At 32.7% G+C, this 12128-nt stretch overlaps 1 protein-coding gene across 3 annotated transcripts in view; it reads left to right on the top strand.

The window, feature by feature from the left end:
- Positions 1-12128, top strand: part of LOC126741743 (aquaporin AQPAe.a) — a 247416-nt gene that overhangs the window by 195677 nt on the left and 39611 nt on the right. The window lies entirely within an intron of this gene.

Raw genomic sequence — 12128 nt, 5'->3', positions numbered from 1 at the left:
AAACTCAACATAACAAACATAAGCATAGGCATAAAAACGTGGCCAAAATACTTCACCAATAACTCTAATTAAAGTATAACTTCAAGCAACCGAATGCGAAAAAAAATAAAACGCAAAAATATACCGGGACTTGTATAATCGTGGACAGGGAAATCCAATATAATCCTCTCATTATAGTCTCATTTGACAAGACAAATGATATGGCAACATTAATCAATGTCTCGTAGCAAAAGACTCGAACTTAAAAAAGCAAGAACCAATATAGCTTACCATCTGAAAGCTATTCATTAGTTACGCTAAGTTAATAGACACCGATGGGGGAACACACATGTTACAGAAAGTGGTACTACTGAAAATCGAAATGGTTCAAATACCCAAAAAGCAGATAATCTTAATACACGTCGAGACACTAGTACAAATTTGGGCTCTGTGATAATTATATTAATCGACCAATTTAGGTTATTTAAAATTTCTTAGCTGTTTACCAAAAGAATTTTCTGCATTATTTATTTCTGTTCTCTTCTGCTTTACTGTTATTGGAGACGTTTTATATATCCATACTTATCTATGTGGTTTTTATAAAGTCGCTCTATTTCCTGTTATCTTCTCTCTAAATATGATATTAAGCATTATGTCGTAAATCGACGACAAACGCGACAGCTGCTAGATAATATTCAAAAAATCTCCATTGACATTGACATTATATAGGATTTGGTCTTAATAAGTGCCACATCATCTTATTATAGACGCTATCAAGCTGAAACCAAGATTAAGGAGCAGTTTATTCAACTTGCCTAAGTCCGATTTAAATGCATTTGAATTAGGCATTTAACATCTATGCAATATCTGTACTAACTCATTCATTTGGCATGCTTAAATTCGAATGCTTATACGCACCCTTATGACCAAACATCGTTGTCATCATTCAAAATCATCAATGCTTCAAACGACGTTGGCAAGGAGAGAGGAAAGATGAGATCTAGTCGATGTTAACAACTTACATTTACGTCGGGTAAGTAACTTACGAGACTTTCTTACACAAAAGCTCGAATCTCAGACCTCCATATTACCATTGCTAAGGCAGACACAAATTATACTCCTCTGAATCTCACCTCGCCTGAAATAACATTTAAAATAAAGTCAGACATAACCAGAGGAAATAATTAATTGGCTTAGGAAGAATTATATGGTCGACACTATCACGATCTTAATTAGCCTCGCACCGACAAGGAATTATCTTTCTCTAGGCAATCTCTAACCTGATATAGAGAGGTTTATGATAGCAATTTAAGATTAAGCTGGCCTGATATAGACATTATGTTTATGAAAGCAATTTAAGGTTAAATAATCAATACTAACAACTATAAGAAATTCATCATCACGGAGCCAGAGCCAGAGTACCAATAAGAATTGGAAACAGTCTAGGACTTAACATCTAGATACAGCTTGTTGGTAAGCTGATTATCTTCATCAACATAATTCTACTATGACAGCGAGCGGTACGATAAAAGTTATTTACGACTCTTTTGGAACATACTTGTAAGAGAGCAGACCTATACGATCGCGGTATCAGCATTCATGGAGAGCAGCTCGGTCATTTAAGATTTGCAGTCGACATCGTCCTCATAACCGATTGTATCAATGATGCAATGGCAATGTTGAATAAGCTCTATCATGCTTCCCTCGAGGTCAGACAAAAAATCAACATGACAAATAGAAACGAATTTGGTGCTAAACCGTAATGTGCTGAAAAAAAAAATTGAGCAAACTGTATTTTAAAAATATTTAGGTCAGGAAATTAGACTAAGCAGTGTCACGTTATTTAAAAAAATAATTATCAAAAAAATAAAAATAGAGAAAAATAAATAAAGGTTACCAGGTGCTTGTTGGTAGGTAAGTTGCCCCGGTGGGGTCAAATTTATGCCCCAGCCCAGAAGGATGATAGGGTGGGTAAATAGTGGTAAATAGTGGGAAAAAAAATACATTCAATCACTTAATGATAGTTACAATACTTATAATATAATAACACCTTATTTTAAACAACTTGCATTAGAATAATTGGTGCGAACCCAGTATGAAATATGAAAAGATATGAATAAAAATGTGACCATGTGCCATATTAATTGAGTAAAAAATGTAATTAGAAAAGAACAAAGTGTTGGTTACAGGTTTTTGTTTTAAGTAGTCTGCACTGGTGTTTGGTAGCAATGGCTTTAGTGGAACCTTCTCAAGGAGCTCCTGATATCTTCTAACGACCACAATGATAATAAAAAACTACGTGGTGCAAAAAAAGGCTGACAAAAGGACACTCACCTCTGGTATAGTTGCCTAATAAATCCCACAAGGCGGTTATTCACAGAACTATAAAGGTATACAAGAAGCAACAAAGTAAAAGCACTGTGGAAATGTAGTGAGCCGTGAGCCCCCAAATTCCCCAAAATCGGGTTACGAAAATGTCGAGGCACTCAACCACCGGTAACCAGAAGATAAGTGAGTGCGCGGTCGAAGAAATGCCAATGTCAAATACTGTCAAGAATATCTGTCGTGTCTTACACACAGAAATGTCAAAGTAAAGCCGCATTCACAATGACCCGAGAGATAGACTGTTGCTAAACCAACGGAATATAATACTGCGATAAATGAAATAGAATACAAAGTAAATTAAGTTACAGTCAACAAACACCTACACTGTAAGAAAAATAGACCAATTATTAACAAGTAAAAGAATTAAATCAAAATTGATACGTGACAGCAGAGATAATCATACTTGCGACTTCCTCCGCCGCATAAGATTAACCTGAGTAGCCTCTGGTCAACTAGATTGTTAGCCTGTCCAAGCGTTAGTCTGGTAAGAACCAACGGTTACTGTCAAAAATGTCAAATGACGTCACGGTTAATGCTATCGCTTAGATCGGATGTTTTAAATATTACGGTCGATCGGGTATTTGTTTACATATATGTTATATCACTAATCGGATATAACATGTATATTCTGTGGCGCTGTATTGTGTATATGGATGTTGTTCTTTAAACTTCATTATTCTTTTGGATGGAGTTTGAACAAAACCCATTTGTGGTTTTACAGTTCTTAAAAAATATTGGGCCTAATACATTTTTGTATATTTTGGCAAATATATACAATATTATTGTAGTGTTTGTTTGTTTATACAATCCTTTTAAATTTTTTTGTTTGTCAGCTGTCAACCGCTATAACTTTCCTCCTAAGCAGGGTTACTGGCGGTTAAACCGGTGACGTCATTTGACGTCTCTCGGTTAATACCAAATATCGCTTGTATGAAGCGGTATTTACTTTTGGTTTTAACCACCCTTCGCTTGGAGAGGCTATATACATTTAAGCCGGACTTGCTTATAAGCCTCAAAAGGAAACACTAATGTGTGCTGACTATTCTTAATTATTGCACTTACAAGAAGGGTCGTAGTCTATGGAACGTCGGACTTTGGATGTCCCCTGAGAGACCGAATTACAAATGAATAAATATATTATAGAATAGGGACAATCGACGCTTTAGGAAGAATTGCTCGATTAAAATGGACCCGGGCAAGATACGTTGCCAGATTATCTGGCAACAGATGATGAAGTCTTATTATAAAGTAGACGCCAAGGGAAGAAGCTTTCCGTAGTAGAGACTGATACCAGATGGACTAACGACCCGAAGCATTAGTAGCATTAGTAGCAATTGGATGCAAAACGCATTAAAAAGACGCAAATGAAAAGGACTAAGGCTATGTTTAACAGTAGACACTCATGCGTTCACGATGACGATGATTGAGGACTCAACTCGATCCTTCCAATAGACATCGCAACACCAAATAACAACAATATATATAAGTCCATCCATAAGTAATCCATCCATAGCAAATGTCAATAAAATTATATGTGGGGGCGATTTAAACATAAATTTATTAGACTTGAATAATGCACAAATCTCAGCATTTTATGATAGCGTGTCTTCTTTTAGTTTGAGCCAACTAATTAATAACCCTAGTAACTACCACACTATTACCTTATTAGATGTAATATTGATTTCAGAATTCTTCAACCTGAAAGTTTTGGCACCGTTGATGTCGCCATTTCAGATCATTTTTTGGTTTTTTGCACTCTATTTTTAGATAGTTATAGATCTGACAGAAAACTGTAAACCTTAGAAATCTTAAACGTATTAATGAAGACTTACTTAAATACCTTTTTGGAAATTTCACAATTCGGTAATATTGTTTATTTGAATGATCTAAATTAAAAAATTCAATATCTTAATAAAACTATATTTAATATTTTTGATGTGCTAGTGCCGCTTAAGAAGGTAACTTTCAAAAAAACCTAAACCACTCTTGATGACAGATAATATACAAGCAATGATTAAACTAAAAAATAAAGCATTTAGCAAATATAGGAAAACACGTACGAAAGGCCACTGGGAATACTTGAAATTAGAAATGAAACTAACATCGCTATAGCAAATGAGAAAAAGAGATGTCTTGAATTTACAATTCATAATTGTGGAAGAGATTCTCGAGCATTGTGGAGAAAATTGAATAATTTAAGCATTTTCAATAAAAAAATTAAAAATTCTATTTCTGGCACACTTATTAGTCCTGATTCTATAAATCGACACTTCTTACAATTCTCAGCAATTAATAAGCCACCGGATCAATTACTATATAATTACTACAAAAATAATAGGATATGTTGCTTTCAATCTTTACCTTTAGGACAGTCATTATATCGCAAGTCGAAAAATATCTGTTTGAAGTAAAATCAATGGCTGGCTACCGGCTCGGACTTCATTAATCTTGGACAACACAAGTGCAGAATGCACTTGTGTTGTCCAGTGATATTGCCATATCTGACCAATATAATAAATTCCTGCTTATTAGATTCCGTTTTTCCAGAATGTTGGAAAGTTTTCCGAGTTATTCCTCTGCCCAAAAAACAGCAGTTTCATGACTTGATGATTTGCGGCCGATAAGTATCCTTACAAGCATGTCCAAAGTTCTTGAAAAAATAATGTTTACACAAATATCGGAGCATTTAAATCTGTATAAAATTCTCCCTCCGTGCATTGAAAGCAAATGCACAGTTTTAATTCTATTAGACTTCTCTAAGGCATTTGATACTATATACCATGAACTCTTTTCTTCAATCTTAAATTTTGTTGGGTTTTCAGAGCACGCAATTGTACTTTTAATAGATTATCTTTCAAATAGATTTCAGTTTGTTGAAACATTAGATGGCAGATCAGTATATGGCAGGGTAAGTTGTGGTGTTCCACAAGGCCCAATTTTAGGCCCTTTACTCTTTAATATTTATAGTAATAACCTCAGTAATTGCCTAAAATTCTGCAAGGTACACCAATAAGCTGGTAATACACAATTTTATTTCTCTTTTTTTCCATCTGAATATATTAATGCAAAGAAAGTCATAACCGAGGATCTAAATACTTTGTTATCATTTTCAAATCGTCATAATCTTCTTATTAATCCATCTAAGTCAAAACTTATGACTTTTGGTAGAAACAAGGAAAGTGTTGAATCTTTTATAACCCTAAGTATAGGTGATGATTCTTTATCTTGTGAGAAAGTTTCAAAAAGTTTAGGGTTGTATCTGGATGTCGAGTTGTGCTTTAAATTCCATATTAAAACCTGTCTACAAAAGGCATATACCGCGCTGAAGTTACTTTTTTCTCACAGATATTCACTAACGCAATCTTTAAAAATTCGGAGTCAGACTTGATCTTTCTTTTAATTGTTTTTGGTTCCCTTTTGTAAATCAATGACAAAATTAATATTATATATATTTATGTATCGGATTGTTTTATATTATTATTATTATTATTATTATTATTATTTATCCACATATACATATGTTTACAAAGTTGTAAAAAAACATTATTGTAACAAAAAATAAGAGACAAAATGCGGATTAAAAGGCATAATTTTAGCTTCTCAACGCAGTTGAAGGCTGTTGTAGCCTATAAAGTAGAATAATTTATCCAAAAAAAGTATCTAATAGTAAGTGCCCAAAGAAAAATAAACAAAAAATGCACAAAAATCGAGAAAACACATTTAAAACAATTTTTACATGTAATAAAATGAAAAAGAGAATATACAAAAATAAAAACATTTAACAAATTCAAAATTAATTTTTTTAAATGCATTGCTCTATTTTTAAATAATATTCTGGAGCTTAGATTTCATATATTTTCAGAATCCGTTTGTCGTTAGCGAAAGATCAGTAATATACTTATTTACTACAGATGCGATATTATAAAAAAATGATCGTTTAAAAATTTCTTTTTAATGTCGTGGAATATCTAAACGCCGTCTATTTCTAACATTCGCCTGATGATGAATAACAGCTTTAAATACCACCCTATCCAAAAGATATTGTGGGCACCTCGTCTTAAGAATATTGTAGCAAAATACCACATAATGTAACTCTCTCCTCGATGTCTTATTAAGCCACTCAAGATCTTTCAACTTGTGCGACACTCCATATGGCCTGCGAATACCAAAAATAAACCTTATACATGCATTTTGCAACTTTTGTATACGCTTTTATCTCTGTTATCTAAACAAGGGCCATACATAGTATCACAAAAGTTAAAATGAGAAAGAATGAGAGAGTCGCACAGTATTCGCTTAGTATCCACATTTAATTCATGGCGCTGCGGATATAAAGTTTTCAACATTGAATAGGCTTTCTGCAATTTTTATGTCCCATAATATGAGAATATCAATCCTACATCAATGTACAAACCGAGATTTGTACAAATATCTCGAAATACAATAGGCTCATTATTAATTTGTATCTTTAAATTTTCCAATAGGTGCTGCCTAAAATTTTGTTTGGTAAATAACATCGCAACAGATTTCTTAGGGTTTAACTGTAAGCTATGTTTTACAAATAAGTTATATAGACTTGACAAGTCTTCATTTAAACGGTCACCAGCATTGCCCGGATTCGACGAATCAAAAGATAACATCAACTGAGTGTCATCAGCATAACTATGATGTTTAGTTTACTTTAAACATTTAAACAAAACGCACATATAAATCAAAAGAAGAAGAGGACCAAGAATACTGCCCTGAGGAACTCCCATAACTACAGCCATATCTTTCGAAAAATTGTCATTTAAACCAACTCTTTGCTTTCGATGTGAGATAAAGCTTTCCACGAGTTTCATTGGAAAATCTTACAAAGCCAAGTATCGACAATAAAAGCTCGTGGTTAAGCATATCAAAAGCTTTGCTATATTCTAGCATCACTAGTACAACGGATTCGTTTTCATCTAAAGATCGAATAATATTATCCGTCATATCGCATAGAGCGGTCGCACAGCTATGATTAGAACGGAATCCAGACTGCTTTAAAGGAAGGATAGAATTGCTGTTTAAAAACAACGTAACTTGCTGCTCAAGGCATTTCTCTAGAACCTTCGATAATATAGGCACAATCGAAATTGAACGTAAGTCGCTAAATTTTTTCGGATTTTTTACTTTGAGCAATGGAAGTATATTAGCTAGTTTCCAACTGGTCGAAAATTTTAAATTTCAAGTTTAAATTATCACGACCAATTGCTTTTGACTTAAATTTTTCTAAAATTTTCATGACGGTATTTTGTAACTGAACATTAAACTTAAATGAATTAGACTATTAGTAGGGTAATAATTAAGAAGCCTCGTATCGATGTTAAGTAACTTGACAGAAATATTGGAAAAATGTGAATTTGCGTCATTCAAATTTTTTGATAAATTCTCAGGTAATGTAGAGTTTTTCGATTTACAAATTCCTGTTTTTCTCATTAAATTCCACTTTTCCTTAGTATTACTATGTTTTAGTTCATGGTTAAGAAATGCCTTTTTTTCAGCACGAATAGCAGAAGTAGTATAATTTCTAAGTTGTTTGTAATACGACCAGTGATTATCATCTTTTGTCTGTCGAAATCTATTTAAAGCTCTATTTCATAGTTTAATCATTAAGCGAATATTCTCAGTTATCCACGGTGCATAGGGTTTCTTTTTACCTTTGATGGTTTTTGTTGGTACATGACGGTTAAAAGGCTGAAGCAATTTGTCTGTAAAGAATTTTTCGTCAATATTATTGGATTCATAAAAAATATTCCAGTCAATATTCCGCAAATCAAATTGTAATTTATCTTTATCAATGTTTCGGATGTCACGATAAGTAAATCTATAGGTTGGAGGTTTAACAATTTTTTAAAAATGCAAACTACAATATATTAGAAAATGGTCAGAAACATTAGGGTCTCTATAGTCCCTACCGCTGTGACATTATTGCCGTTGTAAAAAATCAGGTCTATTAATGTCAAGCTATTTGCGTTTATTCGCGTAGGTTTGGTAACGAGTTGTGACAGATTAAAACTCTCCGTAGCATCAATTAGAGCAGAGCATAACCTACCCGTAGGATTATTCATATTTATATTGAAATCTCCAAAGCACACTATGTTATCAGAAGATGATATATGAATATTATTATTATTATTTGACTGAGGTAGTGTGCGTTTATAACAATTAATATTCAGTCTATTAAAAACGTAATGCATAGTCTGCTCTTCCATCTAAGCCCTTTGAATTCGAACTTTCTAGTGAAAAAAAAAACACTATTCACTTCTTCATCCAAATTAAGTTACCGATTAACCATTATGATATTTGCAATGACTTATTAATTACTATTAGCATTATAAAGAACTATAAAAATTGGCATACCTAAATATCTATATATTATTACAAAAAATTAAGCCATTCATTTTTATTCAACATCTTAATTAATACTAACATAATTTTCCTGCAAATATGAACCAACCGGCCAACTCATTAATACGGTGGTTAGTGGTGCGAGACCGCAAGCACTAATAATTTTATTCATTATACCTCCTTGGTCATAGTCGAGCGACCCCGGAGGTCAGGCGACCTTAGATGATGCCATGGCGTTTCCGTGACATTCCGTCTCTATTATGTCTGGTCGGTATGAACTATCATTATTTACATATTATTATGTTTTCAATCTTGCGGAAAATTGGTGTATAATTAATCTCGAATTTAAAAGTGGTTGTTTCGGATTGCATCAGATTTTATGCAACATACTTTTTATGCGATATAATTTAAATAAATCTTTAGGCATTATTATGTCTGGAATTAAATAAAGAGTTAATAAATAAAAAATGAAATAAATAAATTAGCCCTTTATTTTATACTCAGCGAAGGGCAGCGAATGCTGTTAACTTAACCGAGTACACATAAAATTACAATATTTTTATAACTACTACCAAAAAAGCAAATAAAATATACAGAAAAATATTTAACTAACTTGATATACAAAAAACAAACAAAAATTTAGACTTAAAAAAAAACTCACCTAGCGCATGACCGACTTAACTTGAACAAAAGGAGAAGAACTATCCAAAAACAAATAAATTGATGACATAAAATTAAAATTGTTCTTAAGTTGAACACAGTCATTAAGTACTCTATTTTATTATTGAATTTTAACCAATACTGTTTTTAATCGGTTTTTGAAGCCTTAAAAGGACTTAGTAACTAATATTATATGTATTTATTAGCTTTGATACACAGAAAGAAAATGACTTTTGAAAAATTGCAGTGCTATGACGGGGTATATCAAATTTGAAAATCGTGCGTCTTGTTCGTTTATGTCTAGAGATTCCTGTTTTAAGTTTATTACGTAAGCAGGCTGGATAATTGTTTTTTAAAAGTTTAAACAAGAAACAACAATAATTAAGGTTTTTCTATTTTGAACATTGAGCCAGTTTAATTCTTTCAACTTGGAATTTACGTGGCCCCGTCTTCTTAACCCATAAACAAATCGAATGCGAGAATTTTGTATTTTTTGCAGTTTGTACCTACTGGAAACATCAAGACATGGTCCATATACAAAATTAGAATAATTACAATGCGATAAGACGAGAGCTTCACAAAGTTGCCTCTTAAGAGTAACACTTAAGAAAGCTTTACTTTTGTACAAGTTGTAGCGTTTTATTTTTCCATTCTTTATGTTCACTAACGCTCTATTGGCATTTCAATAATTATATTATTAATTTCAGTCAACTTCTTTTATTCATATTTCTTTAAATTCACACTGTCAATGACACATTACTACTGTAACGCATCACTGTCCTGGTTTAATTATTCATGCTTTCTGTTGACGGTCCGTCACTTCTCTGATTAGTCATAATTAATATTTTCTCTGATTGGCTGATATTGACAGCTCAGGCGAGGTCGTGTCGTGGTGGGGTCATTATTGATTTAGTCGGTACTGCATCCATTTTTCGAGGACTTGTTCCCGTGTCGCTGGTAAAAGCACACGTAAAAGGCCAGTTTTTATTTCCGAAGTTTGTGAAGCAGGAAGTGGCCAATATGGTTTGTAATTTATAGTCCTTAATCTTGTTCCTTTAGGGAACCATTTATTTTATAATTCTGGTGCAGGATGCCCAAGATTTTGATGGGTAGAAAATGAAACTTAGCAAGGTGAGTGTGTCACATTTTTAGCGCCATTCATTTTTTTATCGACAGTGCATACAATGGCAACCGTTGTTTTAGGGTTTTACATTTCCGTTTTCCTCTTTATTTTTCTTCAATTGTTGATGGCTGCAGGCTTTTTATTTCCCCTGGAAATTGCTGAAAGCGGTGGAGCTGGAGCCGGAACTGGAGGTAGTATTGGATGTTTCCGGTCCGGATGGCTAGGCTGCGGGTGGCATGCATTCACGGCCTCAATTTTGAAGGCTAGCCGTTCATTTCTTGGAGGAATATACAAGCCAGTCTATTACATTACTGGCTATTAACAGTTCCTGGTATCAATTAAATAAGGTTTAATAATAAAGTCAAAAGTTATACGGATTTTACAAACAGCAGCACAAACAGTCTAATTAAGATTCGACATAGTGGTAACACAGCCAAACCAACATGAACAACGGATGATTATTTTAAATAAACATCTAAGAAAGAATACTACTGTACTCACGTCTTAAGTAAAACCTCTTAAATTTGTTCGTCTTACATCTTAAATAAATCATAACACTAAAACCCCATCTAGATTGTGATGTCAAGACAGATAAAAGCACTCCCGATAATAAATCAAGCGTCTCTTGATTTTCCGTCTTTTCGAGAAAAGCTTTTAATTATTAAACGTCGTTTCGTCGTTATCGTCGTAATGTTTTTTATAATGTCCCGCCGCGCAACTTTCGCTAGTCAAATCTAAACAGAGACTAAAAACCCCCGATTTTGCTCTTACATCAACATTTCGCCTTCGAACTCGAATACCTGGAACTGCCGCAAAGAAAGCCGTTTCTTAAAAACGCTTCGATTGCTTTCCATGTTATTGCCTTTGGCGGCTTGCCGCGACAATTATTATTAGAAATGCTTCCGTTTGTTTTTATTTGTTACTTTTGTCTTCTTCGTCTCGTTTGTAAATAATATAAGAGATATTTATTGCATTAAGGAGATAAGGTATGATAAAAAAAATATGTACAAAATTAAAAATTCCGACATATCTTTAATTTCAATTTATTGCTACAAATATTTAATCAAAATCATAATTTAATATGTCAATTTCTTATCTATAATTTTAGTTATTTTTTTGTTCAGTATTTTTCAGTACCTTTTTTGGTACCTAGTTAAATATATATAACTTGGTTAAGGCTGATATGCCTTAGGTAAAAAGGTTCATGAAGTTTCTCCTGCCTACTACAAATATATACAAAAAACTTTAATAATTGCAATTTATTTTTCAAGTGCTGAAATCTACCCAGTAGTGAAATCATAATTTAGATGTTATTTTTGTCAAACTTATTTTAATCATATCAACATTATTCATATTTTAATTTATATTAATATATTAACATTTAACAGATCAGGATATGAGGTGTATACATATCTTTGATGTAAATATAATTTGGTTGTATTGTTAAGATTTTTTTTTGCCTCTTTAAATCTACTTTATCCAGGGTCATTTAATTGTTAATTGAAACCTATATACCAAGTCTTTTTTTTAGTTTTCTTTCATTATAAAAAAAAAATATGTGGCGCCCTATTATTTAATAATTATAATCAAGTTTAGATTCTTTAATAGC

This window comes from Anthonomus grandis, chromosome 10, assembly GCF_022605725.1.
Source record: "Anthonomus grandis grandis chromosome 10, icAntGran1.3, whole genome shotgun sequence".
NCBI lineage: Eukaryota > Metazoa > Arthropoda > Insecta > Coleoptera > Curculionidae > Anthonomus > Anthonomus grandis.
The sequence above is the reverse complement of the archived record's forward strand: the minus strand, read 5'-3'. Positions and strand labels throughout refer to the sequence as shown.